Source organism: Macrotis lagotis, chromosome 7, assembly GCF_037893015.1.
Source record: "Macrotis lagotis isolate mMagLag1 chromosome 7, bilby.v1.9.chrom.fasta, whole genome shotgun sequence".
In the NCBI taxonomy this organism is placed as follows: Eukaryota; Metazoa; Chordata; class Mammalia; order Peramelemorphia; family Peramelidae; genus Macrotis; species Macrotis lagotis.
The window spans coordinates 138393981-138417760 of NC_133664.1; the positions used below are offsets into that span (position 1 = coordinate 138393981).

A 23780-nucleotide genomic window follows, 5' to 3' on the forward strand; every position below is an offset into this window, starting at 1 on the left:
CTCATCTGTCAAATAAAGAAGTTGGACCAAATGATCTCAAAGGTCACTACCCGCTCTGGATCCTATGCCAAATCTACTGCAAAGTTCTAATTTCCTGTGACATTTTATTAAATGGCATGCTAGGAGTTGAATAATTCATATTCCAAGAATATCAGTCAGTTAATTTATGTTATAAAAGACTGCTTCCTCATTGCTTATTCTTCAGAATCATTAATAGCTGTTCTTGATGATAAAGACATGAAGATGTTTACTTTATAACCAACATATCAGATATCAACATTACTTCACAATATAAAAAGCTTTACAGATTGTTGTAATAATGATTTAATGTTTTATATATCAAAAATTGTATGTGCTGTCCTTGAAAAAATTTCAAAAGAATTTCAGTTCCAGGAGTTTTCATTAACCATTTTCATCTCTTTCTAAAGCAGGGGTTCTTAACCTGTAGTCTGTGAACTGATTTGTTTGCTTTAAACATTCTGCTACTGCATTTAAATATAATTGGTTTCTGTTTTTATTCCTATGTACTTTATTTTATGCTTTTAAAAAATTATCCTGAGAATGGGATGATGGACTTTACCAGGCTACTAAGGCAACACAAAAAAGTTAGGAATTCCTAATCTAAAGACCATGAATGTAAATTTTTTAGAGGTATAAAAGATTAAAACATGATTAGACTTAACCAATCTCTTATGAATCTGTGTAAAATATATTAATCACAGATTATCATAATTTCCAAATATTTTAACATAAACATATATTTAGACTTGAGAAATTTAGTGTTATTTAATTAATAACATTAAAATATTAATATTATTAATGCATACTTTTGACACCTGATAAATATTATGATTTATTTTCTATTAAATAGGGAACATAACTAAAAGTTTATTTCAAGGCAAGTATTGAGTAGAATCTAAGATATAAAGGGAATTCAGAGACCATCTAGTCCAACCTGAGAAGGAATCCTCTCTCTAACTTTCCCAAATAGTAGGCATCCAGTTTCTGTTCTAACACCACTTATATTTCAAGGTACCCTACTCCCTTTTTTTCCTTTTGTACCCCTCCCCCAATCTGGGGATGTCATTATTGAGGAGTTTTTCTTACCACTGAGATAAAATATGTTCTCTTATACTCACTGCTCCTAGTTCTGAATTCTATAGGTCAAGCAAAACAATTCTAATTTTGTACAATGTGAAGACCTTTCAACTTCTTGAAAACAGGTCTCATGTCCCTTCCAAGTCTTCAGTTTTTTTTTTTTAGGTAAAAGATCCATACTTCCTTCAACCAGTCCTTTGTTGGTACCTCTCAGGTTGCCTCCCTTGTATCCTTGCCAGTTATCAATATTCTCCCTAAAATATAGTCCCCAGAATTGAACCCAATACTCCACATGTGGTCTTAGGCAAAGTACAATAGGAATATTATCTCCCCAGAATTAAATACAATACTCCACATGTGGTCTTAGGCAAAGTACAGTAGGAATATTATCTCCCAGTCATAGGCACTTTACCTCTTTAATATGGTCTGAATATTTGTTGAATTATGTAGTCTTTCACATCCTGAGAAGTTTCTATATCTTAGTGAAACTCCTCATTATCTATTATTGCTCTTCAAATGAAGGTTTCAAAAATAAAATGAAGGTGCCTTGTTGAAACACACAGCAATCCTGATCGACAGGATGCCAGGTAGAGAACAATAATAGCTTTATTAAAAGACGATGGTAGTCTAGCCCTATCCCTGGGGGATCTGCCACCGGCAATGGAAGGGTAAATCCTAATCTCCATTAGGAAAGCAAAAGCACTAAGCTCCCCTTGAAAGGAAGTGGAAAAGAAAATGAGCCAACAGCCCTCCTGAACATATACTAATGATTTCTCCTTCTGATTCTATAACAATAAAGTGCTTACAATTATCTTAAGTTTTGCAAGGAGTCATTACATGCATTTTCCCAACTGATCAGGAGAGGATACTAGGGGAAGGTAAAATGACAATGTAGGAATAAATAAATGGATCATCTCAAAAATATCAAACCAAGATCCAACTTCTCAACAAAATCCAACTACCATATTATCTGGCAAAGTATAGTAGAACACACATTACAGCAGTAAATGGCAGACCTGAATTCTAGTCCTTATCATTTATTAACTCTAATTTTCCTGATAATGAAACAGCTTAACCCTGCATATTTTGGTATAAAATATTTGTCATAATATGTAATCTTTTTGATATTTGTGTTGCCTCTGCAAATATTTTTACTTTAAAATTTTTCATCAGTATTTGTTAGGGATATTGGTATTGATGTAGTAATTCTCAAATTCTTTTGTTTCTCAGGATTCCTTTACATTCTTAAAAATTGTTGAGGACTACAAAGAGCTTTTGTTTATATAGGCTATAGTTACTACATTAAAATTTAAAATGGATAAATCTTTAAAAATGTATTTATTCATTTAAAAATAATAATAAATCAATTACATGTTAATATAATATATTTTTATGAAAAATAATACTATCTTCCAAAATAAATATGAGGAGAGTGACATCAGTTTACATATCTTTTCAAATCTCCTTTATGTGTGACAATAAAAGACAGCTGAATCTTTATATCTACTATATTTAGTCTCTTATGATATGTTGTTTTGGTTTCAAATATATGAAAAAAATCCAGCCTCATACAGACATATAGCATTTGAAAGAAGGCAAATAACAACTTAACATGATTTTTTTTTTAACGCAATGGGGTTAAATGATTTACCCAAGGTCATACATCTGAAACTGGAGTTGATCTTAGGTACTCTTGACTTCAGGACCAGTCCTCTATCAACTACACTACCTAGCTATCCCAGCTTAATATGATTTTGAAAATAATCTTGACTTCACAGACCCAAGGAATGAAGGACTCCCCAGCAGTCAGAGCAGTACAGCTATCTCTGGCCCAATTGTACCGGATCTACAGTTGCTTCCTCAGTCTATGCTGGATTCACAAGGTCAGACAACAAGGCTAGCAGCTGGTTCTTGTTCTTGCTCCCCAAACGGTACACAACCTCAGGCCCTTGGCATGGATCTTAAACCCTATACTTTTCCCTGGCTCTATTTTCCCTGTGCTCCAGGCAGGGCCTTCCTGGCTTGACCCACCTCCCCAGTGCTTATAGGCCTCTGGCAGGCTCACTGACCTGAGCTGTAAAAATTATTATGGTTTCTCCTTTGATTTCTTTTTTTTTTTTTGGTAGTTTTTACAAGGCAATGGGGTTAAGTGACTTGCCCAAGGCCACACAGCTAGGTAATTATCAAGTGAGGCAGGATTTGAACTCAGGTCCTTCTGATTCCAGGGCCAGTGCTCTATCCACTGTGCCACTTAGCTGCCCTCTCCTTTGATTTTTTTGATCAACCTCACAATTTACCCTGATTTTTGTTGAACTAGGTGTGGGAGAGACTGGCATATAATGCTTTCTCCTAAGCTGCTATCTTTTCTGTTTGCCTCAGAGATATATCTACATATCTATATTCTTGCATTCTCCAAAAGTGACCAAGCATCCAAAAACATCTCGCACTAATGAAGACTGACACAGAAGGTGGATACAAAGAAATAAAGCTATTTTCTTCAAATTGCTGATACTGTTGTCTTACTTGTGCACTCGTTTTTGCTTTAGTCAGGTTTACCTATGACAACACAACTCCAAACAGCATTAATTTAGTCAAGTGATATATAACAACCAATCACATAACCAAAAAATCAGCAAAACTAATCATATTCATTCTACTCTGCCATTTCCTCGTTTGTAAAATGAGGAGATTGGATTACCAAATGAGAAAAGAACCTTCCAGCTCAAATATTCTATAATTTTATGACTGGTAGAATGATAGAATTAGCCAGTGGATTCAAACTCTAATTCTAAACAGATTGCCTTGTTTTTCTTTTTATTGCACTGGATGAAATGATTCTTAGGCTTTATGTGGAATTACAATTCATGGTGTTTCTATGAATAATATCTTATTCCTCCTAAAAATTTTGTTTCAGTTTTTTTCATCACAAACATCACTTTGTATTATTTGGATCAAATTTTCTTTCATTTATGTTTCTAATATTCAAGAATAACTGCAAAAAACCCAAAATAAACAAAGAAAATGTCAATTATCTGTCTTATTTGACCAAAGTTGAAAAATACTTTAACTACTCAAGCCTTAAACTGATTTTCTGGGTTAGAATTATATAGCTTGACTATCTACAATTTTACATAATCCAAGATAGTTGAATTCTGTACAAACTATCTCCTTGATTTTGTGCCATCAATTCATTCTCAGTGCCTTCTTTGTTATTTAGTGTTCATTACTATGCACAACTTAATATCATATGAAGATTTAACTAATTGACTTTACTTCCCTGTTATTAAAGCCAGTAAGTAAATGATTAAGACTGAATAAATGATTTCCCAGAGGTTGCTAATTCTCTGTCATCATTATCTAATAAAAGACTTAAAATTTGTGTTTGTCCCTTTGATGAAAGCTATTTATCTATTTTTTAAAAATTTTAGTATTAGAACTTTAAGTCATCAATTATAATGAAGTTTAGTATCCTGTGCTCCCACAAGTACCTTACTAAAGCCTATACGTAATCTTAAATACTTAATTTCCACTTACTGATGACATCATATTGTTTTATCCAAAATTGTACTAAGAACTGTCTAGGCATATTTATTTAATGTTCTCTATAAATTTATTGATAGAAATATGTTATGTTAGTATGTAATTCTTACCATCCCTCTTTAATAATTTGATTCTGTTATTTGAAAGTCCAAAACTCTTGGTAATATAAGGCCACAGTCCTTTTTCTCCAGTAATCTAATTCAGTTCTTTTGTAGAATAGTATTCGTGATCTTCAGTTATCTTTCACTATACAAAGCAAGGTTTAGGTTATCCAGTGGAGTCCAAGAATATACTCCCCGGCAAGGACTTAATTTTGTCTAACATGTCCAGGTATATTTGTCTAGTATTCTTTATAAATTTATTGATAGCTATTTAATGTCCATCCTTTTTAACCCCATTCCAAATACCCTGATTCTGTTCATTTAAAAATCTGAGATCTTGGGTAATATAAATCCACTTAAGAAAGCCAACTTCATGTTTCTACATGTAGTGTCTATGTGCCTATCCAAGTACTTGCAGGAATAGAAGGCAGGTGTCATACTTTTCAAGCACAAAAACTGGATTCCAGCAGTCTCTTTGCCTGGGCCTGCCATTGAATTTACTCTGTCTTTCACAAATAGTGAATTCCCTGCCACAAGATAAACTCTGAGTTCTCTAATGTGACTGGAAACAAGTAGAAAAGCACCACCATAAGTCCCTGTTCTCTACCACAGGAGGAGCTAAAACCCAGCTGCAGAGTTCCTAACTGTTCCTCAATTGATTATTCCTAAAAAATGTTAGTTGAATATCATCTAGGAAATGTGCTTTAATCTGTATTACTTTGTCTGCTTAGAGGAAGAAAGTTAAGTAAACTAAATTTAAAAATTTTGCCCTTTCTAGAATTTCTGTGTTTTGTAGCCCAAATTCTATTTATGCTTCTGATAATGTATTATTTTTATTGAATCTTTACAAGGAATAAAATATTACAAAATGTCCAAGTATTCTTGTCTGTCCCTATGGAAAATGACACCTTAGTCTAACAGTGAAATATAAGGTCAAGGAGGAGGTAGGGTTTGCCTGAGGTCAGGCTTTAGAGCTTTTCTGATTGAGTAAATCCATACTAATCACACCCAACTCATACTAGTTAGACCACTTAGTCACCAAAAAAGCCAGAGATGGGGGATCTGACTCACTTTCTGATAATCATAGACTTTCTATGATCACTTTTATAACTTTAATAGACATGGAACTTAACCAATATCTGATCTCTTCTGCTAACTGCAATCTGCATGCCACCTGGTGATGACATTTACACATAAAATTTTGAAGACATAATTAAATGTAATCCCTTCATAAATAAATTATCTTAGTTTCTTCTTAAATTCCCCATTAATTTCAGACTCCCTGGAGATGGTGAGAATTATTTTTAGCCTCAATTTCTCTGTTCTCTGAAGTTCATATTATCTATCACTTTTTCCTCTCAATTTTAACAAATATTTGATAAACACAACAGTTAAAAATATCACTTGATTATTTTGCTACATGATGTTTAAAGTTACTGTTTAAATAAATCCATTTAGAGAGAGACATTCAGATTTATTTCCTTCATCTCATTTTCCTTTTATTGGTATATATAATTTTGGAAACATTAATCTAGAAAAGTGATGTGTAAATCAAAATTTTTTTTCTTGGTAGATTGAACTATATTTTTAATACATGGGAAGGCGAGAGATTTGCTATTAATAGGAAAGAGAAAAGGAAAGAAAGCTGACTAACCTGTATAAATTGTAAAGCTATTATGTTATAAGAAATGATGAAGGGTTTTATGTTTTTCTTTCCTTCTCATGGTTTTCTTCCCTTTTGTTCTAATTCTTCTTTCATAACATGACTAAGAGGAAATATGTTTAACATAGTTGCACATGTATAAACTATATTGGATTACTTACAACAGTAAGTACAAAGGGAGGAGGAAGGGAAGGGAGAGGAGAAAACTGTGGCACTCAGAATCTTACAAAAAATGAATGTTGAAAACTATCTTTACATGTAATTAGAAAAAAATTAAAAAGAGTAAAAACAAGTGATGAAGGTTTAGGAAACCTGGAAAATTTTGTTTGAACTGATAAAATGAAATGAGAAAAACTAGAAGAATTTCTATGATAATATCAAAATTATAAAGTCAAACAACTTTGAAAGACTTGGGAATTCTGATTAACACAATGGAACCAGAGTTTTAGAGGATAATGATAAAACATGCTTCAGATAGAGAACTGAAAGTTCTCAAAGTGCAGATTTGGGGGCATGAATAAGGTAGATTTTTGCTTTGATGATATATAGACAGATAGATATATACACATGAGTAGCTAGGTAGCACAGTCAATAGAGTGCCAGGCCTGAAGTCAGAAAGATCTGAGTTCAAATTTGACCTCAGGTAGGGAAGGGCATGGCAAATCACTTCAGTATCTCTGCCAAAAAAAATCCAAATGGGATCTTGAAGAATTGGGACACAAACGGAAAACAACTAAACTGAAAGAAGAATACCATCTTTCCTATGAAAGTTTGAGTTTCTTAAAATTAAAAGTAATCAGCTAGAGACTATATGATCATCTATTTAAATTTCATCTCATCCCTAAGGAGGTGCTCTATGTGGAAAAACATTCCTACAACCTGTCCTGTGATCTCAAGTGGACTCTCACATATATTGGACTAGTGAGACAATAGTGAAAATTCCTGAGGCTATGAACTTCTGCTGTAATGTTACTATCTACAGTGATCTCTTTTATAAAGATCACTATGACAATCTCTATTTTAAAATATCTGGGGAAATGGACCCATTATTGAAGCTCTTAACTGAAATGAATTATGTTCTGCTTGAAAGAGACTTACAAAATTTCTTATCTCTAAGACTTGTTTTCCTCTGACCCATGGTTTCCTCCCTGAGAATATCAGAGTTTAGTTCATTTTGCCTCTACTCATAGAACTTGACTTATATCACTCTAAGGACACTTAGCTCCCATGCTAAGGTGAACAAAACAATGAATTTAGGACAGTTTTTATTTAGTCCAACCCAGAATTCTAAGTCCTTACAGCATTACATCATAAGTTCATAAACAACTAAAATACTTTTCCTCTTTGGTAGGCCTCTATCTTCCCTAGCAATCTATTTAATCCTTCATAATTATAGTTCTTATACCATATACCTACCCCACCCTTCCTTTTCTGAAAAAGGGGATAAATTTTAGAATTTCTAGAGAGTCCAAAAACATTCCACTTTGGTAGGTTCCAACCTTACACATTCAGATGGTACCAGTGAAAGGAGAGGTGCAAGTTGATCCTTCACTGCATAGATTTCTGCCATGCCAATCTTTCTTGACCTTAATGTTATTGCCTAATGAACTCTCTCTTGTTCTGCATCTCTCACTCCCTATTAATGTATGACTCCATCTGGTTTTGATTCTTTTTCTTCTGGAAGACCATATAGTTGCTGTCTCAGTTTGCTAATTTATATATCTACTTTCAAAAGTAAGATGTATATTCATCTTTGAATCTCACAGTATTTATTAGTATCTTCAAAATATGTGTATATATATACATATACATATACATACACACATGGACATATATGCTTACAGTAAAATAAACATTTGCAGTGTTGGAAGGGTACCATATTTTAAATTGAGTATTCTTGCATCTAGGCCAAAGAATTCTTACATGGCCATACTAAACTCCAACTTGCAAGTCCCTAGTGATATAGTCAGCTTGTATTGGCTAGGATTCAAGGCCTGGCATTGCACAGGCCAGTGACTTCTGGAAGAGCACTGTAAGTAGACCACTATGGAGCTAAGCTCCTGAAGGGAAATGGAAACACCCAATTGGTCCTTTCAAAAGTTGTGGTTTCAAATATTTGTTGACATAGTGCAATCTGTCCTTGTGGAATACCCTTATTAAAATCCTGCAGATCAATCAACTCCCAGCAATAGATTCTGGCCAGGAATCAGTAGCTAAAATATGTATAATAATTCAGTGAGTTTATCCATGACCAAGTTTACCTATCCTTCCCCTAAATCCTAGTAAATGTCTGGCTCAATTCTCCTTTGGCCTGTGTTGCCACCTGGTGGTTTCCCAATGCATGACCTTTATGAGAAGCCCAAACTCCATCCTCTTCCCATCCTGACATCTTTTAAGGGTAGTTCCCAACATTTTCACTGCATTACCAATGTGCTATTAACTCATTCATCCTCATTTAAAAGCTGAAGCTGTGATTTTGAGAAAAAAACAAAGATGCTTATTACCAGTTCAGCAAGGACTCCAGAAAGGTGAGTTCACACCTTTCAAGAACAGCCTAAACTTTAAGGGAGCTAGACTTCCTCCTACATATGTACCAGGACTCAGCCGGCTTTGTTTTTGTTTTTGTTTTTGTTTTTTAAAAAAAAATCTCACCTGTAATTTGCTACATTTAATACCCTCTTCTCATCTTTTTAATTGAGAGCCTTTAAAACCCCACAGAACTATTTTAGGTTATAAAATCATCTTAAATCACTTTAAGTTTGGGGGGTTTATTTATTTTATATTATTACAATAATCTTGTTATAAGAGTAACATAAACACCCCCCCAAGAAGATGAGAAACCTCAAGAATAGAGAGAAAAAAATGTATTTCAGTCTGTGTAGTTGCCTTTTTTATCATAAACCCATCAGAGAAGTTGCTTCAATATTTTTCCCACAGTTGCTATTACTAGCTGTATTTCCCTCCACTCTATTCCTCCCCACTCTCATTTATTCTATTCACAATCTCCTTTCATCCTGGCCCTGTCTAAAAGTGTGTTGTATCTGAGTACCCTCTCTCACAATCTTCCCTCTATTCTATCACCTATTCCCCCTTCCCTCCCTCCCATTCCCCCTTATCCTATCCCTTTCTTCTCATTCTTTAGGGTAAGATAGATTTTTATGCCCTATTAAGTGAATCACTTTAAGTTTTATTAAACTCAAATTGACATATTCATTTTGGAAGAGTAGAAAAACTACAACTCTGAGATTAGAGAAACTGAGTTTATATCTCCCCTCTCATGTTTATTGCCTGTATCTTCAGGCAAGTCACTTCTCTTCCCTCAGGTTCCTCAATTGTTAAATGAGAGGAGTGTACTGATGGCTTTAGATATCTTTCCAGTGTGTAATCAACTGTTTTGATTGTGTAATGACTGTGTAATCAACTGTTTTTTTCTGTAAAAATGGTAAGATGGCAGGTAAAATGTTTTTTGCCACAAAGGATCTCATTGATTAGATAGCCAATGTGCTAAAAAGCTACCTCAACTGAATTTACACAAATAATTATATGCCTTCACTATTTATTAAAATTAAATGAAAAATCTTAAGAAAAAGGAATCTTGATTATATTTTTATATAATTTTTTCCCTAATAAGCCTCATGAATTATATAATACCAAGGAATTTCATCCTTGGGGAACAGTCAATATTAAAAACTCCAAATCTAATTTTAATACTTAACAAACCACCACTGATTGTTCTCAATACTTTAAACAGCACATCACCAAGATAATCTTTGGATAAATGACAAACTATCCCCTGGGGAAATTACAGCTTATTCTAGGGTCTTCATCTTCTCATTATCTAAGCAAAATGCAGTTAACCCTCTATCCCCTCTTAGGAACAGACAGTCTCAGACAGAAACAAGTTTTACTTGTTAAACCTAACTCCACCCAGCCATTATCAGTGAGTAAGAAACAAATTCCACTTGTAGAACTTGGTTCTCCTCCTTCCTTTATTAATGTGTCTTTAGATCTGAACACAATTTGCAAGGGCCATATCAATATGGCAGAAAATAGTGGGGATTTAATCTGATAAATTGATAGAGAAATTAACTGATAGAGAAACCAAACCAGAATTTCCACTTTGATCCTTTACCTGGAAAGTACTTTCTACTCACCTCTGACTCTTGTTATCTTTAGTTCAAGGAATAAACCATCTCCTGAATAAGGCCTTTCTTGCTTTCACTTCCCCCTCCTTAGATCCTCATTTAGTATTTTCCCCCCTAAATTACTTATTTTGTATGTAATTTTTACTGACCTATCTATGTTCACATTGTTCCCCCTTATCTGAACAAAGGCTGCCAAGGATCATTTCATTTTTATCTTTGTATTCTGCCTTTACATGTTTGGCATATGCACATATATATCTGCATATATTTATATAGATATATAGATAGTGTGTGTGTGTGTTCTTAATGAATATATATTGAACAGAAAAAAAGGTAATCATAACCCAAAGTCCATGTATTCCAGCAACTAATGTATTTCAAGTTGACAGAGGAAATTCATTCCAGAATTATAGCCCCTCTTAATCTTAGCCCCATCTCATTGAAATCCAACATGCCATTAGAAGCAAGTGGAAGAAGAAAGAGAATGCACAGGCCAAAGGAGGAAGATGAGGCAGAGGTCCAAGTAACCTAGTTGAGCTTAACACAGATGTGATGGGAATAGAGACATGGAATGCCAGACTGCTGTTTACACCTGGCAGGTCACCCTACCAAGCTTGTACCAGCCCTCCCACTGATTGAGAACTCTTATCTCTACCCTCTCTTACAGGACTCTTGCTCTCATTCAAATCCTTCTTATCACAATATATATATATATATATATATATATATATATATATATATATATGTATATATATACACACACACATATATTAGTGAAAAATCCACCTTCCTCAAGCCAATTTGCTTAGTTATGTGCTATCCCAGACTCTTTTGATATTCCAGACTGAGTATTTTCTTTGTGGCTTAGAATAATATTGTAATAATAGATCATATTACCTTTTTTTGGTTGTACTATCAGCCGCTCTTCAATATTTCTTATTCCCATTGTTTTATAGTTTCACAAGATATTAGGTTTAGATTTGGAATGGACTTCAATCCATCTAGTTCAACTCCTTATCCTATAAGAGATGTCTAAGGCCTAGTGACCTGTGCAAAGCCAAAAAAAAAATAAAAGGTAAGTCAGAGATTTGAGCCTAGGCTTCCTAACTCTAAACCCACAATCTTGACCCTGATACAACAACAAAACCCAACACTAAAATAATATGTATTCAAACTCTTTCTTTTCCTTCCTTATTTCATTTTTATCAAGTTAGGAATAAAGTTGGGAAGACTGGAGATAAAGGGGGAAAAAAAGTATTTTGAATACCTGACCTAAAGCAACCTTCCCAAGTATCTTTATAGCTGACTCCTTTCTATTCATTTTCTCTCTTCAAATCTCAGTTTCCTCATTTTCAAAATGGGGTGATAATGATAACATAATAGGGCTATTGTGAGAATCAAATGAGTTAGCAGTCCAACAGACCAGAGGATCTTCCTCATCATATATGTTACAATGTGCTTTGTAAATTATAAAGTGATTACTATTACTCTTAACATCCTTCTTTCCCATCTCTCTCTTTCTGTTCTTTCTTTCTTACCTACTAATAATTCTGAAGTTCCCACTAGATAACTATAAATCTATTAGAGATTCAACTCTATCTTTTAAAATTTAGAATTAATCAAAAACAATACTAAAAGACTTGTGATGGAGAGTATTCAATTTTTAAAGAGTTGTGTTATGAATTATGTATGGTTTTTTCTAATTTTTTTCAGTTTGGATCTTTCACAACATGATTAATATGAATCTATGTTTAGCAGGGTTATAGACATAGAGTCTAGTATTACATTGCTTTCTGTCATAAGGGAGAAGGGAGGAAGGGAAGGAGAAAAAAGGGAAAAAATGATTGTTGGAAAATAGTTACAAATAGTTGGCAAAATAAATTTAAAAAATAGATAAAAATTAAAATGGACAAGTATTTAGAGAATATAAGAAAATAAAAGAAAAAACTAGAAATAAAATAGAATCTGAAGAGTATAATTGGGGACTGATTACTGAGACTAGTTTTAGGAGCATATAAGATTAATGAGCCTGCATGATGGAGGTCCCTTTTTCCTTTTTAGAGCAATTATTTAATAATTGTTTGCTGTCTGCTTACCCTGTGACAAAGGCTTCTGAGTCAGAACTCAGTAACCTTATAAAGTTATTTGATCCTATTCTCTTTCCATCCTAGATGTGTTTGATCAAGGACATAATAACTTAAACCTCTGAGTGGGGTGGTACCTACAGTAATTCCTGTTGAAGAGGCTGGGGCCCAATGGGTAGTATATGCTTGGAATTTTAAGCTACAGTAGGGCTAACCAAGGATTAACTAAGACTGAACTGAGATTGACACCAACGGGCACAGGGCCACCAGACTAGACTAGAAAAAACAGAGTAGGTAAAACTTCTGTGCCAATTAGTAGAATTAAACTTCTTAGTGGTCATACTACATTTTTAGTCTGGTCAAGACAAGGAGACTCAATCCTCCACTCCACCAAAAATAAAAGCCTATGGCAGAAGTAGAAAGTTGCAGCAGAGATAGCAACAGTGTTGATGTCAGCTGCTTATTTTCCCCCTTACCAGGCTAAAAATATGGCATCTCAGCTCTTTGCCTCTTCTATGTCCTTTTCATTGCTTAGATGAAGGATTGTTAGAGATAATTACAGCCTTTGAATTGTTGAAGCTTTGAAAGGTCATGAGCTTTGAAAGGTTGAAAAGATGCTTGTTTCAGGAGTACATGTGCTAAAATTGGAATAATACAAAAATTAGCACAGTCCCTGCACCAAGATGATATACAAATTCATGAAGCTTTCCATATTTCTGAAGTTAAGATGGTGAATAGAATTTTAGAAAAATTAGAAATGATAGACCTCTAGAGAAAATTGAATGTGGGGGGCGGCTAGGTGGTATAGTGGATAAAGCACTGGCCTTGGAGTCAGGAGTACCTGGGTTCAAATCTGGTCTCAGACACTTAATAATTACCTAGCTGTGTGGCCTTGGGCAAGCCACTTAACCCCATTTGCCTTGCAAAAACCTAAACAAACAAACAAACAAACAAATGAAAATTGAATGTGGATAGAAATAGATCTTTTTTTCTTTTTTAAGAACTTTATTTTATTTTGAAATATACCTTTTCCTCAATGAAACATAGCACTTACACTAAAATTGACCACAATATAAAACCTCACAATTGGATGCAGAAAGGCAGATATTTTAAATTTATCCTTTTAAAATCATGATGCTATCAGAATTACACGTAAAAAAAGGTGATGAAAAAGATGGATTAAAAGTAATTATAAACAAAATAATTTAATCATCAAGAAGATAAAACAACAAATCATAGAAACAATCATAATTTTATCAAGGAAAGGATGAGACAATATATCAAAATTTATGGGATGTAGCCAAAACATTTCCTAAGGGAAATTTTATATCTCTGAGGGTTTATGAGAATAAACTAGAGAAAAGGAGGATAAATAAATTGTACATGCAACTAAAAAAGTCAGGAAAAAGAACAAAATAAAAATCCCTTATTAAATATCAAATTAGAATTCTGAAATCAAAGGAGAAGTAGTAAAATGGAAACTAAGAAAACTATTGAACTAATAAATAAAACTAAGATCTGGTCTTATTAAAAAAACAATAAATAGAGAAAGCTTTTTTAAAATTTGATTTAAAAAAAAAGAAAGAGGAAACCAAATTAACAGTAACAAGAATCAAGAGGGTGAATTTGTTACCAATGAAGAAGAAATTAGAGCAATAATTCAGAGCTATTTTACCCAACTGCAAAGACATCTAGCAATCTAAATTAAATGAATATTTACAAAATATAAATTAACCTAGATTCACAGAAGAAAAAACATTCTTAACCCCATTTTAGAAAAAAGACCTTGAACAAGTCATCAATGAACTCCCTAAGGAAAAAAATCTACAGGGTCAGATGAATTTATAAGTGAATTCTATCAAACATTTAATGAACTATTAATACCTTTACTATGTAAACTATTTGGAAAAATAGATGAGGAAGAAGTCCAACAAAATTCCTTTTATGACACATACATGATGCTGATACCTAAACCAGGAAGATCCAAAACAGAGAAAGAAAATTATAGACCAATTTCCCTTATGAATATTGATGCAAAAATTTCAAATAAAATATTAGCAAGAAGTTTACAAGATAATACATTATGATCAGGTGGGGCTTTATATATATTAGGAATGTGAGACTGGCTCAAAACTAGGAAAACTATCTGCTTAAGTAACAATATCAATAGCAAAATTAACAGAAATCATATGATTATTTCAATAGATTCTGAAGAAGCTTTTAGCAAAGTAGAAGCATCCATTCCTATTAATTAATAACTTTGAGAGTATAGGAATAAAGGGAGTGCTCTTAAAATGATAAGCATTATCTATCTAAAACCATCAGCAAACATTATTTGGATTGAGGATAAGCTAGAATTTTTCCCAATAAAATGATGGATGAAAGAAAGATGACCATTAACACTATTATTTAATGTTGTTCTAGATATGTTACCACTCTTTGCAGATGCTTATTATAGTATACCTAGAGAAACTTAGAGAACCAACTAAAAAATTTCTTGAAATAATTAGAAACTTTAGCACAGTTACAGGATATGAAATAAATCCACATACATCATCACTATGTCTACTGTCTACCCACAAAACTCAGTATCAAGAGGTAGAAAGAGGAAATTTCATTTAAAATAACTGTGTAGATAGTATAAAATAGTGGGCACCCACCCACCTAGACAATCCAGGAATTATATGAACCGAATTACAAAACACTTTTCACACAAATAAAATCAAATCTAAACAACTGGAAAAATTTCAGGTAGGCCAAACTAATATAATAAACATGATAAGTCTACCTAAATTAATTTACTTATTCAGCGTCATACCAAAAATTATTTTATAGAGCGCTAGAAAAAATAATACCAAAATTCATTTGGAAGAAAAGAAAGTCAATAATATCAAGGGAATCATTAAAAAAATGCAAAGGAAAGTGATCTAGATCTAAAATTTTATTACAAAGCAACAATCATCAGAACTATTTGGTACTGACTAAGAAATAGAGTGGAATAGATTAGGTACAAAAGTATAAAAATGACTAAATGACTAATCTACTATTTGATAAACCCAAAGACTCCAGTTTCTGGGATAGGAACTCATTATCTGACAAAAGTTGCTGGAAAAACTGGAAAATAGTATGATAGAAACTAGGTATAGACAAATGTCTCATATATATACCAAGATAAGTTCAAAATGGCTATATAACTTAGACATGTGATACCATAAGTAAAGTAGGAGAGCAAAAAATAGTTTACCTGTCAGATATATGGAGAAGAGAGGAATTTATGACCAAACAAGAGATAGAGAATGTGGGAAAGAATCCACAAAGATGAGAGGGTATTGCCAGAATCTCACAGATATTTATGAGGATAATATATTACAAAAGCCAGGATGTCTGTTCTTTGTGGTATCTGAAAGATGCTAGCCTTTTTACAGGAAGGGGAGAGTTAGACAAAAGGAAAGGTGATTAAAGGAATAACTTTGCAGTTAGTCAGGAGTTGACCAAGGGTCTGTGTTATTGTCCTTTGTACCTACTCAGGGAGGTTACTGTTCACTCCCCTGAGCTTATTAGTCTGATGAGCAGAGTGGGAAAACGTAAAGGAGTGAATATATCAATTAGACTGTGACCTTGGTCAATGATTGGCACAAATGAGGAGGAACAAGTCTTTTAAAATACATATAAGGCCCAACATTGCTGTGATTCAGGACATTCTGTCCTTAAGAGAAGAGGTCTGTCTTTATTTTTTCTATTTATTAATTTTTCTTTTAAAATTTTTAAGGGATCCATCTTTGCAAAGATATATAAATAAAAGCCATTTTTAATCATTCTGAACTAAGTATTTATAATGACAAGTCATTGGTAACAGAGAACATTATGAAATGCAGAATGGATCATTTTGATTACAATAAATTAAAAAGGTTTTGCACAAAACAAAACCAATGCATTCAAGATTAGAAGAAAAGCAGAAATCTGGAAAACAATTTTTACAGCTAATGTTTCTGATAAAGTCCTTATTTCTTGAATATATAGACAACCAACTCAAATTTGTAAAAATACAAGTCATTCCCCAATTGACAAATGATCAGAGGATATGAGCAGGCAGTTTTCAGATGAAGAAATTAAAACTATAGTCTTAAGAAAAAGTGCTTTCTAGATTAGAAAAATCAAATTAAAATAACTCTGAGGTACTTATCTCACACCCATCAGATTGGCTAATGTGAAAGGAAAGGGAAATGACAAATTCTGGAGAAGATGAGGGGAAAATGAAACATTAAGTTTTTGTTGGTAATATTGTGAACTGATTCAACCATTCTGGAGAGCAATTTGGAACTATGCCCAAAGGCTATCACATTGTGCATACCTTTTGATCCAACAGTACCATTACTTGGTCTGTATCCCAACAAGATCATAAAAAGGGGGAAAGGACACCCAAATACAAAAATATTTGTAGCAACTTTTTTTTTTGTTGTGGCAAAGACTTGAAAATTGAGGGGAATGACCAAACAAGTTGCGGTATATGAAAGTAATGGAATACTATTGTGATAGAAGAAATGAAGATCAAGTTGATTTCAGAAAAGTCTGGGAAGACTAGCATGAGCTGATCCTGAGTGAAGTGAGCAGAAGCAGAAGAACACAATAACAATAACATTGTGAAATGATCCACTATGGTAGAAGTAGCTCCTATCAACAGTTCAGGGATAGAGGACAATACTGAGAGAAATTATAGAAATTATAAAAAATGCCATCCAAATCCACAGAAAAATTATAGAGTCTGAATGCAGAGCAAAGAAGACTATTTTCACTTTTTTTTTGTTTTTTCTTTCTCATTTTTCCCTTTTCTTCTGATTCTTCTTTTACAAAATGACTAATGTGGAAATATGTGTAACATGATTGTATATGTATAACCTATATATGCTTGCTATGTAAGGAGAGAGGAGAAAAATTTGGAACTCAAAATATTATAAAAATGGATGTTAAGAACTATTTTTGTATCTAATTGGAAAAAATAAAATACTTTTAACTAAAAAAATGGTTGAAGAGAAGTACTCAGGATCCAATTTAGCAGTTACAAACCTACAGCTAAAATACATGTTTCCTGTAAGCAAGAGAGCCATCCTATACATTAACCATTACATACTGTAAAGTAAACAGTGAGATTGAATGCTTTTTAGATATGGCTTTAAATCTAAACCCATTCTTCCCCAAGGACAAAGGAGTAGTAAAAGAAGTGCTTTCCTCCACTTTTCCCCACTTTCCTCCCTTGAAAGGAAATGTTTGTCCTTTAGTTTTTTACTTTCTTTTCAGTAAATATACCTTTGTAAAAACTAAGTAATTCTAACTGATTAAAAAGTATTAGGGTGCTAATCACTCTTCCTATCAGTGGCCTATTTTTCCCATCCAAAGGCTTAAACAATTATTTCCTCCTGATTCAATCATTCTGTCAGGAAAGAGGAAAAAAGTCAAGTCAATGAATGAGAAAGTTAATAGAAAGTTAATGTGCACATGCCCCAAAGTGAAGAACAAATCCCTTCAATATGCATATTCAGGAGCCAGTTCACTAAGCACATTGTGTCCCTGGTGTTGGGCCCTCATTAGCTAGCATACTACTAAACATATAGTTTACTGAGCATACTGGTAAACATATAGAGATAATATGCAATTTTGGAAAACAGTCTGCATTTCTTGAGTATGAAAATAACACTAGGATCACCAATTTTAAACTAAGTTTTGTATATGCCCTTTAGTGCTATTGTTTTATGAGAAATCACAAATGGTCGGACTCTAGAGAAACAAGGGACAAATTACAGGAACTGATGCTGAGTGAAGGAAGCAGAACCAAGAGAACAATGTACACATTAACAGCAATACTGTGAGTTGATCAACCTTGATGGATGTAACTCCCCTCAGCAGTTCAGACCTAGGACAACACTAGGAGACCTATTATAGACAATGCTATCCACATTCAGAGATAGAAAAACAAAATAAAGCAAAGAAAAACCTACAGAATCTGAATGAGCTATACAATAACATTTTTAAAAATTTCTGTATTTTTCTTTCCTATCTCATGGTTTTCTTTCTTTTACCTTAGTCCTTTTTAAAAAAAAAATCATTTCTTTAAGTCAATGGGGTCAAGTGACTTGCCCAAGGTCACAGTTAGACAATTAAGTGTCTAAGGCTGAATTTGAACTCAGGTCCTCCTGACTCCAGAACTGGTGCTCTATTCACTGCGTGACCTTGCTACCCCTCTTTTCCCTGAGTCCTAATCCCTCATACAGAAAATGACAAATGTGTAAACATGTTAAACACAAATGTTTAGGTACAATATTCACCTTGCTGTGGCTGTTGAGGGGAGATGAGTGGGAAGGGAAAATAGAAGGAAATTATGTATGCAATTGCATGTGGATAAATGTTGAAAAACTTTCATAACATGTAATTGGAAAAAGAAAATATCAATTGTGCAAAAAAAAGAAAATATGCCCTTGTAGCAAGAAAAAACATTCTCAATCTTTCCTGTGATAGATAGTATGTTCAAATTATTTTGTTTTTTTAAAAAATGTTATTTTATTTTCTTTGGTTTTATGCAAAAGCAAGTTTCAATATTCACTATTAAAACCTTGAATTCTGAATTCTCTCCCTTTTGCCCACCCTAATCCCTCTTGTTTAGAAAGCAAATTATAACTATGTAGTCATGAAAACAATGAAAAATCATTATCACAATAATCATGTTGTAAGAGTAAACATACCATCAGTTCTCTTTGATATGGATAGTTTTCTTTGCCATAAGTCATTCATTTGCCATAAGTTAACTTAGGTCATAATATTGCTGAGAAAAACTAAGTCATTCACAGTTGATCATCCTAAAACATTGTATTACTTGATTTATAGTACATTTCCCATTACATCTGCTCATGTAAAATGTGTTATTGAGAGCATCCTGTTCATCATTATAACAGAATATCACTTCATCATAATCACATTATCTCAATTTGTTTATTTATTTATTCATTTATCTATTTTCCATCTTATGGCACCCCCCAATCTCCAGTTCTTCTATAAATAACTTTATATATACATATCCTTTTTTTTCTTGTTTTTCATCTCTTCTTGTATTATAGACCTAATAGTGGCACTGCAAGGTCAAGGGATAGGCATGGTTTTATAGCCCCTTGGGCATAGTCCCAAATTTCTCTAAAGAATTGTTGTATCATTTCATGACTCCTCTAATAGTGCATTAATCTCATTTTCCTATATCCCTTTCAACATTTGGCATTTTCTCTTACTGTTCCATTAGTGAATCCAATAGGTATAAGTCAGTACCTCAGAACTGTTCCAACCCACATTTTTTTCTATCAGAAATGAATTAGGACATTTTTTAAATGATTTAAATAGACAGTGTTGATAATCTCATCTGAAAATTATTCATACATTTGGATCATTTATCAATTGAAAAATGGTTCTGGGGCTGGGTGGCCTGCCTGGGGCCACATAGCAGGGTGATCTTTAGGTGTCTGAGGCTGGCTTTGGACCCAGGTGCTCCTGGCTCAAGGGCCAATGCTCTTTCTGCCACCCAGCCACCCCTACTATGATTACTATTTTATTTTATTTTGGATCTTTTTTTTCTTCTTTTTGGTTTTTGCAGGGCAGTGGGGATCGGGTGGCTTGCATGTCACACGGCTGGGTGACTGTTGGGTCTACAGGGCTGGATGTGGGCTTGGGTGCTCATGGCTCCGGGGCTGGTGCTTCATCCATTGCACCACCTGGCCATACCTACAATTATTACTATTATTTTTTTTAATTTTAATTTTTTTTCTCTCCCCTTTATTGCCCAAGCAAGTCTATATTCATGGGGGGCAGGGATATTTTGTTTACTCTTCAACCTTTTTTTTTTAGGTTTTTGCAAGGCAAATGGAGTTAAGTGGCTTGCCCAAGGCCACACAGCTAGGTAATTATTAAGTGTCTGAGACTGGATTTGAACCCAGGTACTCTTGACTCCAGGGCCAGTGCTTTATCCACTGAGCCACCTAGCTGCCCCATATTTTGTTTACTCTTAAACAAGAATATTTTATTAATGTAAAAAAATTGTACAAAATGAGAATTAAAAAAATAAAATTAAAAAACAACAAAAAAGAAAAATGGTTCTTCTAATAAAAATATTACAAATTTGACTCAGTTCTCTGTATTTGAGAAATGAGGTCTTTATCAGAGAAATTTCTTTCAATATTTTTTCTCACAGTTACTATTGCAAACTGTATTTTCCCTCCATCCTATTTCCCTCACCCCCATTTATTCTCTCTCCTTTCACCCTGTCCCTTTTTAAAAAGTATTTTGCATCTGACTACCTCCTCTTATAATCTTCCCTCTCTTCTATCACCTCTGCCCTCCTCTTCCCTTTCCCCTCCTATTTTCTTCTTGGGCAAAATAGAATTCTATACCCAACTGAGTATGTATGTTATTCCCTCTCTGAGCCAATTTCAGTGACATTAAGTTTCACTCACTCGTCCTTACTTCCCACCCTCTTCCACTCTACTGCAAAAGCTTTTTCTTGCCTCTTTTAATGTGAAATAACTTACCCTATTCTACCTTCCCCTTTCCCTTTCTTCCAGTATATTTCTCTCACTCCTTAACTCCATCTTTTAAATGTTAACCCTTCAAATTCAGCTCCTACCTGTGCCTTATCTATATATGCTCCTCCTAATTGCCCTAATAAATGAGAAAGTTCATATGATTTATCAGTCATCTTCCCATGCAGAAATATAAAACAGTTCAACATCATTAAGTCCCTTATTATCTATCTTTCCTGTTTACCTTTTAATGTTTCACTTGAGTCTTGTATTTGAAGATCAAATTTTCTGTTTAGCTCTGGTTGTTTTATCAATAATGTTTCAAAGTCCCCTATTTCTTTGAATGTTCATGTGTTTCCTTGAAAGACTATGTTCAGTTTTTCTAGGTAGTTGATTCTTGGTTGTAATCCAAGCTTTTCTGCCTTCTGGAATATCATGTTCCAAGTTCTATGAGCCCTTATTCTATTGTTATCTTGATTGTGGCTCAATTATGAATTGTTTCTTTCTGGCTGATTACAATTTGACTTGGGAATTCTGAAATTTTACTATAATATTCCTGACAATTTTCATTTTTGGGATCTCTTTCAGGAGATGATCAGTAGAGTCTTTCAATTTCTATTTTACCCTCTGCTTCTAGACTATTTTTTTTAGGTTTTTGAAAGGCAAATGGGGTTAAGTGGCTTGCCCAAGGCCACACAGCTAGGGAATTATTAAGTGTCTGACACTGGATTTGAACCCAGGTACTCCTGACTCCAAGGCCAGTGCTTTAGCTATTACGCCACCTAGCTTCCCCTGCTTCCAGACTATTATAGCAATTTCCTTGATAATTTCTTGAAAGATGATATCGAGACTCTTTTTTTTGGATCCTGGTTTTCCAGTGATCTAACAATTTTTAAATTATCTCTCCTGGAAATGTTTTCCAGGTCAATTATTTTTTTCCCAATGAAATGTTTCACATTTTCTTCTAATTTTTCATTCTCTTAGTTTTATTTTATTGTTTCCTTGATTTCTCACAAAGTTACCAGTTTCCCTTAGCTCCATTCCATATTTTAAGTAATTATTTTCTTCAGTGAATTTTTGTATCTCCTTTTCCCTTTGACCAATTCTGCTTTTTAAGGTATTTTTCTCCTCATTGACCTTTCTGGACCTTTTGGCCTAGTCTGGTTTTTAAAAGCTTATTTTCTTAAGTATTTTTTTGAATCTCCTATACTAAGCTGCTGACTCGATGTTCATGATTTTCCTGCATTTCCTTCTTTTATCTTCCCAATTTTTCCTCTGCCTTACTTGATTTTTAAAATCCTTTTTGAACTCTTCCATGGCCTGAGTCCAATTCAGATGTTTCCTAGAGGCTTTGAATGTAGAGTTTTTGCCTTTGTTATCTTCTTCTGGGTGTATATTTTGATCTTCCTCATGACCATGGTAACTGTCTATGATCATTTTTTTTTCTTCTGTTGTTTGCTCATTTCCCCACCTATGACTTGATTTTAACTGTTAAGATGGGGCTCTGCTTTCAGGATGGAAGACATAATGTACCTTGGGGATTTTTGCAGTTGTTTTCAGATATACTTCTAGGGACATGAGTTTTCAATTCTTTCAAGGTCTTATGATCTAAAGAGAGCTTTGTTCTACTCTCCTGACCCGTGCCCTGGCCTGTGAGTGTCCATAAGCACCCACTCTACTCTGGAATTGCAAGAAGACTCCCTGCTCCACTGCAGCCATAAGCTCTGTTGCTCTTCTGCTACTCTTCCAGGAACTCAAGACTGTGATCCAAATCTGAATATGGACAAAGCAACAGAATTCTGCCTCAGTGATAGCAAAGAGATGGTTGCAAATCACAAGGGACTTGATGTTGAAGTGCTTATATTCTTGCATGGAAGATGATGCTGATAACTCATATGGACTTTCTTATTTATTAGGCTTTTAGGAGAAAGATATATAGACTCCCTATCACCAGTGCAACAGAGCTTATGGCTGCAGTGGAGCAGGGAGTTTCCTCACAGTTCTAGAGCAAAAAAGGGGTGTTTGTGGCCACTCACAGACCCCTGTACCATCCATGGACTGGGAGCTCCAGAAGCAGCTGCCTCTGCTAATTCATTGGCTCCAGAGGTCTACTCCTGGTCTGCTGGGATATGATCTGTACTGTTGAGATCTGCACTAGACTGTGCTTCACTCTCTCCCTGATGGAGCAGACTTATCCTGATGACCTTTCAAGTTGTCCTTGGTGATCTTTGAACTGAGAGGTCTGGAAATCACCAATGCTGTCAGGAACTAGGTGAATACCACTGTCTCTTCCAAATTACTGGGGTCCATTCACTCTGGTGTGGCCCATGTTGCTTTGTGCTCCTCTCTCATCTTGGTGCAGCAGACCCTTCTCACGCAATCTTTCAAGTTGTCTTGATCTGAAAAATTGTTTCACTCAGTCTTTGTAGGTTCTTTCATTCTAGAATTTGGTTAGAGTCGTTATTTAAAGGTATTTGGTGTGATTTGAGTGAGTCCCTGCCTTTACTCTGCCATCTTGGCTTTTTTTTGAAGGATACCTTTAAATTCAGCATTTCAAAACAGTTTACCACTTACTATCACCAGCTGAACTAATGCCA

At 34.1% G+C, this 23780-nt stretch overlaps 1 non-coding gene across 1 annotated transcript; it reads left to right on the forward strand.

Annotated features, from left to right (window-relative positions):
* The first annotated feature begins 13245 nt into the window (after positions 1 to 13245).
* Positions 13246 to 13349, forward strand: LOC141494570 (U6 spliceosomal RNA). Its single transcript, XR_012470482.1, has one exon. It is a non-coding gene; the product is annotated as a U6 spliceosomal RNA (small nuclear RNA).
* The last annotated feature ends 10431 nt before the right edge of the window (positions 13350 to 23780 follow it).